This window comes from Ranitomeya imitator, chromosome 8 (genome assembly GCF_032444005.1).
Source record: "Ranitomeya imitator isolate aRanImi1 chromosome 8, aRanImi1.pri, whole genome shotgun sequence".
Lineage (NCBI taxonomy): Eukaryota > Metazoa > Chordata > Amphibia > Anura > Dendrobatidae > Ranitomeya > Ranitomeya imitator.
This window is the reverse complement of record NC_091289.1, coordinates 153,497,498-153,512,082: the sequence shown is the minus strand read 5'-3', so window position 1 is coordinate 153,512,082 and position 14,585 is coordinate 153,497,498. Positions and strand designations below refer to the sequence as shown.

At 42.4% G+C, this 14,585-nt stretch overlaps 1 protein-coding gene across 3 annotated transcripts in view; it reads left to right on the top strand.

Annotated features, from left to right (window-relative positions):
- The window catches only part of DIPK1A (divergent protein kinase domain 1A), a 149,927-nt gene that overhangs the window by 88,940 nt on the left and 46,402 nt on the right, over positions 1-14,585 (top strand). The window contains exon 1 of one of the 3 annotated variants that reach the window (XM_069737576.1): positions 3,389-3,578. The exons of the other annotated variants lie outside the window; for them this stretch is intronic. The gene's annotated coding sequence lies outside the window, so the exon portion shown is untranslated. Of the gene's footprint in view, positions 1-3,388; positions 3,579-14,585 lie in introns of those variants that run through there. 3 annotated transcript variants of the gene reach the window in all.

The following is a 14,585-nucleotide window of genomic DNA, read 5'->3' as shown; positions in this document are numbered from 1 at the left end:
CACTATGTTCCCGACGACTCCGGATACTTATTGGAGATGTTTAAAGGAAATAGCCACATATGTCCATATTTGGTGGGCTTGCCCACCCATAAAGAAATAATGGATGGCAATCTTTGAACTTCACAACAGATTATCTATCTTGCAGGTCCGGCCTACAGCGGAGTTAGCTTTATTATCCTTAAGTGATATATTTATATCCAAGTTTAGAGGGGTCTTCTCAGACATTTTCTCACTGCCACCAGGAATTTGATTCCTCGACTTTGGAAGCAAGAGAAATCGCCTTCACATTCTGGATTTGTCGCAGAACTTAAAGACATTTATAGACTGGAACAAATGATAGGTCAAGTTACGGGAGATTCTGATAAGATTTTTAGCACCTGGGCTCTCTGGATTGCTTTTAGGGAAACTCCAGATCTAGATTCTTGGCTGTCTGGATCTTATCTCATACCCACGAATAATTTGTGTGCCTTCATAACATGGTCAAGATGCATCTGGTTTGCTCTGTCCAAACAGAATTAAGTCAAGGTCTTCATCCCAACCTCCTGCTGATTGGGAGGCTTGGGTCTACTCGGTGGAGTGAAGTTCCATATTCCCTGTACCACCTAACTTATTCTCCCTCTTTCTTCTCCTCCTACTCTTTCTCCTACTTTCTACTTTTCCTCTCTATTTTCCTCTCTATTCTATCTGAAACTCTGTTTTGCATATTTCGCTTTCCATAAATAAGTATAGTTTAATCTACTGTTGATGTGTCATACATTTTACTACACCATCTTATGATGCTACCAATTAATGTTATTGAGTGGATGTGGTAGTAATTTCCCTTACTAAATTTAAATTTACTGTGGATGGTATGTTATCTATAATCACAACACACAGAATGAGCAAAGGACGGCACTAGAGAAGCACAAATCAATATGGAAATATACTCTTTAGAGAACATCCGAGAAATATGCAGGTGGCACGTATGTTCTGGGTATATGGTGCTCAGCACTGATAGGCAATCCAGAGTAAATACGATGAAACAAGAAAAGAAAACAGTGCGGCACTCACCCTTATTATATGAAGCTATGAAATCGTGCTCTTTATTGGAGAAAAAAATCCATTAGGACATCAGGTCAGCGAGAGGGTGCGGAGGTGGAGTGTGGACGACGGCCGTTTCGCACGGTATGTGCTTCAACGGGTCCAGTACACTATAATCTATAATCACATGTTTGCGAGCAAGTTTTACTCTTGTTACTCTCTTGCTTATTATTAAGATTGTATACTTGTATTGCTCACCTAGCCACAACTTCTGAAACTTGATTTACACAAAAAGTAAAGTCGCCAGCATCAGAGTGCTCAGTTTATCCAGTGTCACAACCCCACAGCTCTGATCCGAAGTGTCAGTCATTAGAAGCACACAATCCCCCGGCAAGCAGAAAACCAGGGGCAGAGGATCTGTGCTCTCTTGGAGATTGAACATAAGGAAAATCCCCTTTTTAAACAGATTTTCCTATCTTGGACAGTGATGGCATCTCACATGATTGGTGAGTGATGGACATAGCATAGGTAAAGGACATCATTTGAAATACATTTCATCAAGACCTGCTTTCCATATAATTATTATGTGATGGACTTCTTCTGCTCTTGCTCTTCTGAATCTGATCATTCTGTAACTTTACTGATAATGTTTTCTAGCAACTGTATTAAAAGCATCTGATTTTCTTACGGCATCTAATACTCATCATGCCAGCTATGTGCACCTGTAGATTACGTTTGTGCCTTGGTATTAGTCCTGTTGATATGGCAGCTAATTAGTATTTGCTGTATGGTTACCTATTACTTGGACGTGCGCAGGTTAGACAAAGGTGTATGGCGAGCAGGTCTTGTCTTGTCATGTGCTGAAGTTTAGAACAATGCCCTCCTGGGGTTCAAGTTCATTCTCAAGGTCACGGGTACTGCACCCTTAGGCCACATGCACACATTCGGTATTTGGTTAGTTTTTTACCCCAGTATTTGTAAGCCAAAACCAGGAGTGAGTGAAAAACGCAGAAGTGGTGCAAATGTTTCCATTATGCTTTTCCTCTGACCGTTCCACTCAATGTGTGCATTTCCCCTTACACTTGTCATTGATGCCATATGATTTCCGGTTGAACATTACATTACCCAACATACGACATGTTCCTGAAAATCACAATTTTTAAGATATTTTTCTATATTTCCTCTCCACACTGAAAAGATCAATGCAGCCAAACTACCCATTTCTATTTTTTATTTTTTGCGTTCCAAATAACGTACAATATTTTTAGCCGTTGTGACTGGTGAAAGTCATTGTGCACATTAGCGATATTCTGTTAATGAGGACACACTAGCATTTAACATTTTAAGGCCGGGGTCACACTTGCGAGAGCAATGCGAGAAACTCGCATCAATACCCGGCACTGCCGCCGGCACTTGGGACCGGAGTATGCGGCTTCATGTATTTCTATGCAGCTGAACGCTCCGGTCCGAACCGCCAGCTGCAGTGCCGGGTATTGATGCGCGAGTTTCTCGCTGTCTACTCGCAAGTGTGACCCCGGCCTCAGGATAGGTCTGGATTAGTTTAAACAAAACTTGTCTCCACCTCAAGTCAGCGAGGTAGATAAGCTCAGAAAGGTGCACACAAGAACCTATCCGCAATTTGTAGTTCCTTTTCAACGGTCATGAAATAATCTAGCCTGCCTCTTGGATTCATGTGATCTCTGGCAAAGAGAAAAAATTGTGCAGCCAACTCACCCTATACGGTTCTCATAGTCCAGGAGTGCAGAAATCCTGTTGCAACCAAAACATGGATGTCCAGGGTTGCATCCTGCCTTAGTAAGATACTTGTTTAGGAAATTTAAAAACTTACAGTAGTTACATTTGGATCTCAAAAATATAGTCATGTATAATAGCAGCACGTTTCATTCACACTCCAACGTCTGAGCTTCAGATTTTTTTTTATGACTTGTATGATCTCTTTCACGGGAACTTAGAGATACATTGCACTGAAGTAATATGTCCAAGTGACCTACTTCCCTTGAGGATGTTTGTTTTTTTTTAAATATGTGAAACATTGTTCATATATGATATGGTATTTTGTAGATCCTGTTTTGTCAGAGTCTTTTAAAGGGTTTTTCCCATTATAAATTAGGTTGCGTTTCCTGAAAAATGTACTACTACATTTTTTTTTTAAATTTAAATACTTCAATATCGAGAGATTGCTATATATGGTACTTGCTATGGTGTTCTCTTTATTTTGCATTCAGAACATCAGTCTTATGTGTCCTTTGTCTGTGGTCACACATGTTCAGTCCCACCACTCTTCAGCACGGATTGGCAATCTGGTAGACCGAGCAGATTCCAGTCGGGCCTGTCGGTACGTTGGCTGCCTGGCTTCTCAAAGCAGGAGCTGCACTGTTGAGGCCAGCCCTGGATTACTAATGCAGTTTCTGATGTTAGAAGAAAAGGACCCATGTAACATCATATCTGTATAACCAAAGGTCCTTCACCCTGACGGAGACTTGAAGAGATCATAGACTGGAGACCTGTCCTTGTAGTCTCCTTCCAGTCCGGGAGAGGTGAGAATTTGCAGAATACTGTGTGGGAAGGGTCTCCTTGCTGGAGGGAGAGAAGAAAGCTTGTGTCAGTAGTGTATGCGTGGGGGGAGCTTTAAAATGCCGGTGTCACCAGTGTGTGTGTGTGTGGGGAAGGGGGTAAAATGCCAGCGCTAGTAGTATGTCTGTGCAGAGGGGTAAAATGACTGTGTCAGTAATGTGTGCGGGGAACAATGCTGGTGTCAGTAGTATGTCGGGAGTACAATTTTGGTCTCACTATTGTGGGGGGAGGTACAATGCCAGTGTCGGTAGTTTTGTACGAAGAGGGGAAAGCATTTGAATGCTGCTACTAGTGAAGGGGTAATAGGAAGAGCGGCGATGGTGTAGCACGGTTATGTTTGCCATTATTTGGGAGTATTGCATTTGGGTGTGTTTTTCATTGATGGAGCAGTATTTCTGCTGCAATCTGATATTTGGCGCTTCTAAGGTAGTATGTCAGGGATTTCTTGAAATTGATGAGGTTCCAGCGGTGGGAAATTTATGGCCTATCCTTACAATAATACCATAAATATCTAAGCTGTGAAAACTGCTTTCCTTTTTAACAAGCCTGTCAGGAAATCTGACAGAACTTGAAAATTTTGTCACTATTTTTCTGTGATATGGATCAATGCATCCAATGTACCCCCAAAAGATATCAATTAAAATGCCAGCTTTTATACAAATTTCCTTTTTTTCTCACTACTCAGATTAAAAAAAATAAAAATAAACATGTGATGCAGTGACCCCTGTGGCAGCTAGGGGGCGATGTGTGTGCTCCTCGGGATATGCATGGAGGCGTATCTGTTGTTATAATGGTGGTGAAACAGTGACTGGCAGAATTGTAAGTGGCCGATATGTGTCGCAGAGGGAGTCTGTGTGGTAAGTCTGATGTAATGTTGTTGTTCTGGGACCTGTAGTCCCACAAGTGTTTGTATAATTGTGAAGGGAGACTTACTAGGCTAGTTATGAGAGATGGGCGGGTTGAACTAGCCACACACACTCCCACCTGTGGGAGTGGTTACAGCTTCATAATGTGACCAGGGTGTGGGTCACATGGTCGTCGCTGAGTGTGGACCGGAATGGTCTATGCTGGAAGGCCCTAGAGAGCCTAAGTGTTTGGAGTGTCATCTCCCTGAAGAGCACATGGTGGGGCTTTGGACCTGGTGGCCTAGGGTGTTGGACAGATGTCCTGAATAGCACCTGAACAGGTCACATGCCTGTGTGTTGGACGGTCCCATGTGGGATGGACGTCCTGAATAGCGCACTGAGTAACCTGTGTTGGAAGTCCTGGGAGTAGGCTTTCTGAAGAGCACAACCTGTGTTGGATCTCCTGGTAGTAGGAATCCTGAAGAGTACATGCCAGTGTGTTGGACAGTCCCATGTGGGATGGACGTCCTGAATACCGCACAGTAAGACTATGGTCCTGGACAGTCTGTGTTGGAAGCTCCTGTGGGTGGAGTCTTCCTGGAGCACCTGAGAGACTGTGGACCGGGCTGGTCTGTGCTGGGGAAGCTACCAACCTTCGGTGGCTCTGGACTGACTGAGGTGTGCCGGCCAGGCAATTTGGTGAACCCCATAAGGCAGTTTCCCCAGGAGAGAGGACTGACGAGGAGTCAGCAGGTGGAGCAGGAGCTCCCATAAGGTACCATTGACTGTTGGTGCTTGTGATATTCTATGAACTGTGTGGTCTCCAGCGGTAACTGAACGAAGTGAGGTTCAGCGTGTTTAGAGTCCGCGGCCCAATATCATGTGCGCTATATGACTAGAGACATTGATGAACTGTTTGGCGTACGGACACCCATGGTAACTGGAAGAAGTGAGAGGTCTAGCATGTTTAGTGTCTGTGAGACAAAGCCATATATGAAGTGTCTAAGATAAAACTGCAAGTTAATATCACCGGTTGGTGCCTATTGTGTTCTATGAAATGTATATAATGAACTGTGCATAACTCTGTTTATGACACTTTAATAAACCGCATAGACTGTGTTTAAATGGAAAACCGTGCCCGTGTGCTTGAATCCTGTGCCAAGCGAGTATCCCCCAACACATGCGCTAAGCACAATCTTACACATACAGTGGGGCAAAAAAGTATTTAGTCAGTCAGCAATAGTGCAAGTTCCACCACTTAAAAAGATGAGAGGCGTCTGTAATTTACATCATAGGTAGGCCTCAACTATGGAAGACAAACTGAGAAAAAAAAATCCAGAAAATCACATTGTCTGTTTTTTTTTAACATTGTATTTGCATATTATGGTGGAAAATAAGTATTTGGTCAGAAACAAACAATCAAGATTTCTGGCTCTCACAGACCTGTAACTTCTTCTTTAAGAGTCTCTTCTTTCCTCCACTCATTACCTGTAGTAATGGCACCTGTTTAAACTTGTTATCAGTATAAAAAGACACCTGTGCACACCCTCAAACAGTCTGACTCCAAACTCCACTATGGTGAAGACCAAAGAGCTTTCAAAGGACACCAGAAACCAAATTGTAGCCCTGCACCAGGCTGGGAAGACTGAATCTGCAATAGCCAACCAGCTTGGAGTGAAGAAATCAACAGTGGGAGCAATAATTAGAAAATGGAAGACATACAAGACCACTGATAATCTCCCTCGATCTGGGGCTCCACGCAAAATCCCACCCCGTGGGGTCAGAATGATCACAAGAACGGTGAGCAAAAATCACAGAACCACGCGGGGGGACCTAGTGAATGAACTGCAGAGAGCTGGGACCAATGTAACAAGGCCTACCATAAGTAACACACTACGCCACCATGGACTCAGATCCTGCAGTGCCAGACGTGTCCCACTGCTTAAGTCAGTACATGTCCGGGCCCGTCTGAAGTTTGCTAGAGAGCATTTGGATGATCCAGAGGAGTTTTGGGAGAATGTCCTATGGTCTGATGAAACCAAACTGGAACTGTTTGGTAGAAACACAACTTGTCGTGTTTGGAGGAAAAAGAATACCGAGTTGCATCCATCAAACACCATACCTACTGTAAAGCATGGTGGTGGAAACATGCTTTGGGGCTGTTTCTCTGCAAAGGGGCCAGGACGACTGATCCGGGTACATGAAAGAATGAATGGGGCCATGTATCGTGAGATTTTGAGTGCAAACCTCCTTCCATCAGCAAGGGCATTGAAGATGAAACGTGGCTGGGTCTTTCAACATGACAATGATCCAAAGCACACCGCCAGGGCAACGAAGGAGTGGCTTTGTAAGAAGCATTTCAAGGTCCTGGAGTGGCCTAGCTAGTCTCCAGATCTCAACCCTATAGAAAACATTTGGAGGGAGTTGAAAGTCCGTGTTGCCAAGCGAAAAGCCAAAAACATCACTGCTCTAGAGGAGATCTGCATGGAGGAATGGGCCAACATACCAACAACAGTGTGTGGCAACCTTGTGAAGACTTACAGAAAACGTTTGACCTCTGTCATTGCCAACAAAGGATATATTACAAAGTATTGAGATGAAATTTTGTTTCTGACCAAATACTTATTTTCCACCATAATAAGCAAATAAAATGTTAAAAAAAAACAGACAATGTGATTTTCTGGATTTTTTTTTCTCAGTTTGTCTCCCATAGTTGAGGTCTACCTATGATGTAAATTACAGACGCCTCTCATCTTTTTAAGTGGTGGAACTTGCACTATTGCTGAATGACTAAATACTTTTTTGCCCCACTGTACTAATCTGGAAAATCATGTTTCCAGGTCATTTTACTGCATAGTGATAACAGTGTAAGACTATGTTCACACGTTGCGTCTCTTTTAGTTACCGTAATTAAAATTAGCTTTTTACAGTACCAGCAAAAGTTATGCAATTTCAGAAATCTCATGCACACACATTGTTTTGTTTGTTTGTTTTTTTTTCCCTGACTGAATAGTAAAACTGCAGCATGTCACTTCTCTCAGCGTTTTTTCACCCACAGAAAGCAATGTGTAATAGCAAAAAGGCAATTTTGGTGAGAAAACTCAGGAACAGGCACTAAACTGTATCAGCATACACAAGAGACAATTTTTGTCTCACTTTTCTGGCTTCTTTCAAATTCTTTTTTTTATGTGAAATGAGAAAAAAAAAATGGACTAATTGTTCATGTCTTTAAAAAGAAAAAAAAAAAAAAAAGCTTGTCCTATAAATTACTATGTTAGAAACAGACGGCACATGCATGGAAATGTGTGCTGTTGATGATTTTCATGGACCCATACGGATAATTTTGACTCCTGTCTTGGATCAAAAAAAAAAAGTCTGATTTTTTTTTTTGTTTGTTTTGTTTTAAAGATACTTGGTCTGCCAAAATCATGGTCATGTGAAAAGCATTTTAGCCTGCAATGGCTATGTTTTCTGAGAACACATTCAAGAATAAGGCCGGGATCACACATACGCGAGATATGTAAAAACCCAGCTCTGACGCCGGCACTCCAATACATGGAGCTGCACGCTCCACTCCAGAGTGCCGGCGCCAGAGCTGGGTTTTCACCTGCGAGACTCGGCCGTATCTCGCGTATGTGTGATCCCGGCCTAATAGACATCTGAATTTTTTTTCCCCCATTTTCCAGTACATTGTATGCAAAGGATATCTGTGGCATTCAAAAATGACAAATCTTCAAACAAAAAAAAATAATAATAAAAAAACACACACCAAGTTTTCATCCGACTATGTTGGCATGAAAATCTAAAAGATATGACTCTTTGTAAGACGAGAGGAAAAAAAAGAGATTAAAAATTGTCTGCTCATGATGAGGTTAATTGTGGAATAACCCGCAGTGAGAGATCAGATGAAATGGTGACTGACCAGCCCCAGTATGTTGTTAGTTGCTACGGACAGTGCTGTGAATATATTCTCATGCCCTTTGCAGTTACTGGTATATCCTGACCTTTGTTCTTCCACCATTGTAAGGGTATGTGCACACGATGCGGATTTTGCTGCGGATCCGCAGCGTTTCCGCAGCAGCTTCCCATGAGTTTCCAGTACAATGTAAACCTATGGGAAACAAAATCAGCAGTGCACATGCTGCGGAAAAAAACGCGCGGAAACGCAGCGTTTTATTTTTTTCGCAGCATGTCAATTCTTTGTGCGGAATCCGCAGCGTTTTTACACCTGCTCCATAATAGAAAACTGCAGATTTAAAACCGCAGCGGAATCCGCAATAGAAACCGCGATAAACCACAGTAAAAACCGCAGCGGTTTTGCACTGCCGATTTATCAAATCCGCTGCGGAAAAATCCGCAGAGGAGCTTTCTACGTGTGCACATACCCTCAGGTATCAGTAGAAGGAAATCTTGGCGGCAATTTATGCTCTTCATTCAATATGGCTTTCTTTGATCTATGCACTTAAAAAGTGGATATGGACTGCAGAACTGAGCCGTAAAACAGAGTAAATTAATAATGAATTTACTGAGGACATCATCCGTAGCCGGCGCGGGCTGCCCTTTTTGTATGGACAATGGAATAGCTGAAACAATCAATAACTGAGCTGCATTGTTATGTCGGGAACAATTGTCCGAGCACTCCAGCATGGCCAAGTTCTCTTTTAATAGCTCTCCCACTGTACAGGTGGATTCATACTAGGGGGGGTAGAACAATGATTCATATTGCCTGTTGTATTCTTAAAGCTGCATATTAAACATTTAGTTGTTCATTGTGTTGCAAAGCAGGTGGCGCTTCAAGGTTGAGTACAAGGCTGATGTGTTGCGTCTTTGGACATTATGATTAGATGAGAAAACTAGCTCCAAGCCATCAGTACTAAGCTTTCCCCAAGCTGCGATGCTTTTTTTTTTTTTTACAGCAGCATCAAGATGTTTTCTAGGTGGATCGGATGTGAATGCATACCGGTCAGACGCAATAGTGGTAAACGCACTGTGGTGGGGTGGACCTTCTTACCAAGGGGCTCCAATGTGGAAACCATAAGCTAGGAATATCTTATAAAAAGCATTGACTATAGTCTAAAGGCCAGGGATGGAATTATAGCAGGTGCAGGGCTTACTATCGCACCCGGGTCCTGGAGCCTCGGGGGCCCAAATGGTCATTTTGGCCCATATGAAAAGGCGTACTATTAAAGATTTTCAGTAATCGTGGCCCAGTTGGAGCCCATAAGCTTATCCACTGCTAAAGCCCCTCATACACATAAGACTAAAGTTGGCCAAACCCTCCGATATGGAACCTCCTCACTCCTTCCCTGATAAATAATATCAGAAAGAGAAGTATGCCACCTGTTGAATTTCAACAGTAAATTCGTCTGTTCAGCCGAATCAAGAGCTTCTGCCCAGCAGAGTTTGGCAGTGGCTTTCTCATAGAGAATAGTGAAGAACTCAAGCAAAGACATGCATTTTTGTGTATGGGGGATTCAGGAGAGAGAGATGAAAACCAATCACTCAAGCTCCCGACACCAATGTGACGTGCATAGGGTGTTTCTAAAGGGAATGTTTCTAAAGAAGAGTTTCTAAACCTCTTCTGTAAATGAGGCCCTGGTGGAGATTAGCATCGGAAATGTTGCTGTTGGGCTGGTCTCCAGCCGTATACACTTTTTTTTTTTTTTCATACTGTATACCAAACCTCATTATGTCATTATGATAGTTTGTCATGTAGCGTAAGCCACGAACCAAAAAAAGTGTACTGTGCAGTATGCAGGGTTTTTTTTTCTTCTGCCTTAAAAAGGGGTTATCCACAAGTCACAGTTCCTTCTCAATCCCTATTATAAAATAACACCTGTACTCGCTGCCGGCATGCTTCCAACGACGTTGGCACTGGCTTTCCCAGGGATCATGTGACGTTGTCACATGATCCCTGTGGCCAATCAGGCTGGCTTCACTGTCTCCTTTTCGGACAAATCACATACTGTACATCTAGAGGAAGTGAGATTTTGTGACATAATGTCACGCAATCCCCAGGAGAGAGTGCCGAAATCGTTGGAATGGCACCACCGCCAGAGGTGAGTATAAATATTATTTTACAAGGGGCAAACATTGGGATTGTCCGAATAGTGGACAACCCCTTTAAGGCCCATGACAAACCTATGTCACTGTATGGGTATAAACTTCATGAAAGGAGTTGCTCTCTTTAATCAAACTTCTGCCCGTAGGCTTATTTAGGTGTAAAGAAGCAAAACAAAAACAAACTGAATTTTACTTACCCTCTTCATTTATTAGTTTTTTTGGGGGGGGTTTAAACTCTAACCATCTGAGTCCTAAATGCCCTTCCTGGACCTACACAGTTTTTTCACTGCTGTCCCTGTCTGTTTGGCCGCAGTGTTGTCCTGTTAACAGCACTGCAGCCAATCACTGAGCTCAACAATTGGTTGCAGCACTGTTGATGTGACGTCACTGCTGCAGCCAAACAGAGATCGAGGCAGCTGAGCTCAATAATCAATAAGGATGGTATTTTTTTTCCTTTTACACCTAAATGAACCTCAAGGCAGACGTTTGCTATAAGCAGAGCCTTTTTAGTGTTTTGTGCTCTGTTGGCTTTTCTGAATTTCATGTGGTTTTAAAATAAAGCAAATGCCTGCCCACCTTTTTTTCTTTTGTAAAGCTGACCATTGTCCTGCTCAGCAGCACTTAATTCTAGAACACGTATTGCTTTGATATGTAATGGACAAAGGTCCAACTGGAATATTTTTTTTTTCTTTCTTTCCCAGCATGCCTCAGAGATTAGAGATTTGCAAATGGCTGAGGGGGAGTCAAATCACGGCTACTGTATTCAAGAGGTCCATGTCGCTTCTTACACATGTTATCAACTCCCTTACATATGTGTAGTCTGCTGTCTCTCCAGCTATGAACATTTCTATTTTTTTTCCTTTTATTGATTTATGCACTTTAATATGTAAGTGGAGGAAATAAGCCGTTCCTAAGCAACTTACAAAGTAAAATATATGGGAAAACTTATCGTGCTGAAGAGTTAGGACTAAAAATAAAGAATCACCCGCTGACTCAATATAATAGTCAGCCCCACACAGGCGCTTACTCTGGCGAAGCTTATTGTTCAAAATGACTAAGCCATAGCTAAAATATATATATAAAATATATGCATCTTCCTATGTTTGAATCCTAAGAAATGAAAATGTTAGATGTTGGTGACATGAAAATATAACCAAGAATGATAAATAAAAAGCAGGTAGTTATCCTCTAGAGATAGTGACTTGCCATAAGTGCTTACTAAATGGCTGCTTTTTTCGCTCCGGATGAGCCATAATATGTGACTACTGTGTAGTTACAGCATCTACAGGGAGTCTGGGATAGTCTGAGACACGCCCACAACCATGTGATTGGTTGAAGCTGCTGCCCTTTCTGGCAGTTCTGCTTCTTTATTGGCCACTGTGTGTAAGCAGACGTTTGTCACAGGCGTCGGTTACGTGCACGTCGTCCTTTTCAGGGAGAGTCCACCCTTAAAATTATTCTAGAAAATGAAGTATCTCTCCCAGAAAATTATTGCAATGTGCTCGCATGGGTGTTGTGTGAAATTGTCCAATTTGCTTTTTTTGTTCTTTTTTTTTGTTTTTTTTGTGTTGTTCCAGTACACACGAAGGAAATAAATATGTGTATTACAAAACATGTGTAATTGCAATAATTTTCTGGGAGAAATACTTCTTTTTCTGGAACAATTTCAAGGGTGCCAACACTTTCGGCCATGTTGGTATATAAAATTAAATAATTTACCGTAGTTGTCAACACGTGCCTAGTATCTGTAGAGGAAGCAGAAATTAAATGTATCCCAACCATTAACGGCTAAGTCACTATGAGTTTGTCAGGTTTGGTTTATTTGCCTTTTACCCCTGTCGATGTTGGTAATGGGTGTGTCAGGTTTTCATTTATTTTACTAAAATCCCGCAATAAGGCAAAATGTTCTAACCATCAAAAAGCACAGGAAACCTATCAGTAGAACTGGCAGAGGTGTGAACACAACCCAAGGATTTATTAAGGCAAGAGAAGTTTTATGTAAAGCCTGGATGTAAGGAACAATTCTGTGTTCACCTGGGGAAAGAGGTGATATAAGCTGATCTGGCATGGTAATTGTTTATCGAGTGGTATTCTGTCTCTTCCTTCTTGGCCTCTCGTTCCACACAATGTTCCTCACCAGTAGAGAGTGCGAATGTTGAGCAGAGGGGCTGTGATTAGCATCTTGGCCAAGTTCCCAGCTGGTTGATTAGCAAGCTAGGATGCTTGATTAGCATGCCAGTGAACCATGCCATCCAGTCTTACGGGAACAGCGGAGGGGTACACAAGGGGGTTAGGCCACTATTTATCACCACAAGCGGAGAAAAAAAAACGTCGCTTAGGAGTAACTACGTTTTTTAAACAAGAATTACGGTAATAATAAGTAATCATTAATCAGTATAACGATTAGAAAACATTACCATAAATGATCCACTTTTTGCTTATGAATTATAAGGTATTTTTTTTGTAACCTATTTAATGATATGACTTTAGTGGGCCATTAAGTGTGCTAATAAGGGGAATGTTCATTAGTGACATATTATGGGAAAAATGCCGTAGGGCAAATCTAGTAATTAGGTATTGTCAGTCACTCGGTTTAATCAAGACATGAGCATTGTACCGCTAATATCTTTATGCTCTAGTATCATGTTGCCCTTTTAAATTAAAGAGGCATTCCAGGGATACAAAAAAGGTGAAAATAATACAGTGTAAATGTTCTTTTAGACTTTACCTTTTCCTGACAGCAATGTTCACTTTGAAGGAATTCTGAAAAAAGATTGTCTGTACCAATATGCAGCATACCACCTGAATCAGACACCAGCTGTGTTACTGCAGCCAGGTAGATTATACACATAAAACATACTTTTCTTGCTTAGTTTGGTCAGCCATCATGGTCACTTTCCAACTTCAGCACGTCAGACACGCCTGAGCCAACCCAGCTGCCTTTTATAGGAGCTGCACGACCTGGTCTCGAGTGTATGGGAGTGACCTTTCCCACTCAAGCTCTTTTGGTCGCTTCTAAAACCTGGACCCATAATCCGGTCAACTAAAAATCCTCTAACCTGTTGTTACTCGAGCACTCTATTCTGCCTAGACAATCCCTTTAAGTTGTTGCTCAAATGAAAATTTCTACAGTTTACTAATATACTTGCGCAGGCGTATACTACGGAGGACAGAGAATGAACTTCAACCCAATATTGCAGCCAGCGGGTAAGGAAAGGGTGAATCAAACACCTGAAAACTCCGCCCATATGACCGACAACCGGTCCTGCCAAATTCAGGTGACGGGTAGTGTTGAGCGATACCGTCCGATACTTGAAAGTATCGGATAGTATCGGCCGATACCCGAAAAGTATCGGATATCGCCGATACCGATATCCGATACCAATACAAGTCAATGGGACACCAAGTATCGGAAGGTATTCTGATGGTTCCCAGGGTCTGAAGGAGAGGAAACTCCGCCGCGACGTCATTCCTCAGGTCCTAAATTCCTAGAATGAGGAGTCTAGTGCCTGAGAATGACGTCGCGGCTTCTGATTGGTCACGCGACCAATCAGAAGCCGCGACGTCATTCCTCAGGTCCTAAACGCGCTCATTTTAAACAAAGAAGCCTGCCCGTTACCAGCGGTGATGTCCAGGGGCCGCCGGAGAGGTGAATATATCAATATTTTTTATTTAAATTCTTTATTTTACACCTCGCTATGGATCCGATACCCGATACCACAAAAGTATCGGATATCGGTATCGGAAATCCGATACCGCAAGTATCGGCCGATACCCGATACTTGCGGTATCGGAATGCTCAACACTAGTGACGGGTTCTCTTTAAAGGCACCTGGCTTCATCAGCCCCATAGATTTTGAAGGGAGTGTCAGCATGCACTCTCGACCATCACTGTTAGAATAGGGTCCAATGCACCCTTTATTGTGCTCTTTGGGGGGGTCCCAGCAATCAAGAACAGCTCATTGTGGGTAGAGTTAGGATTTCCAAATGTTTTCTCCTTATTCATCATTTGTGACGTTGGCAAAATTTTTTGCAACTTTCTGAAATGTACTCCCGTCCATC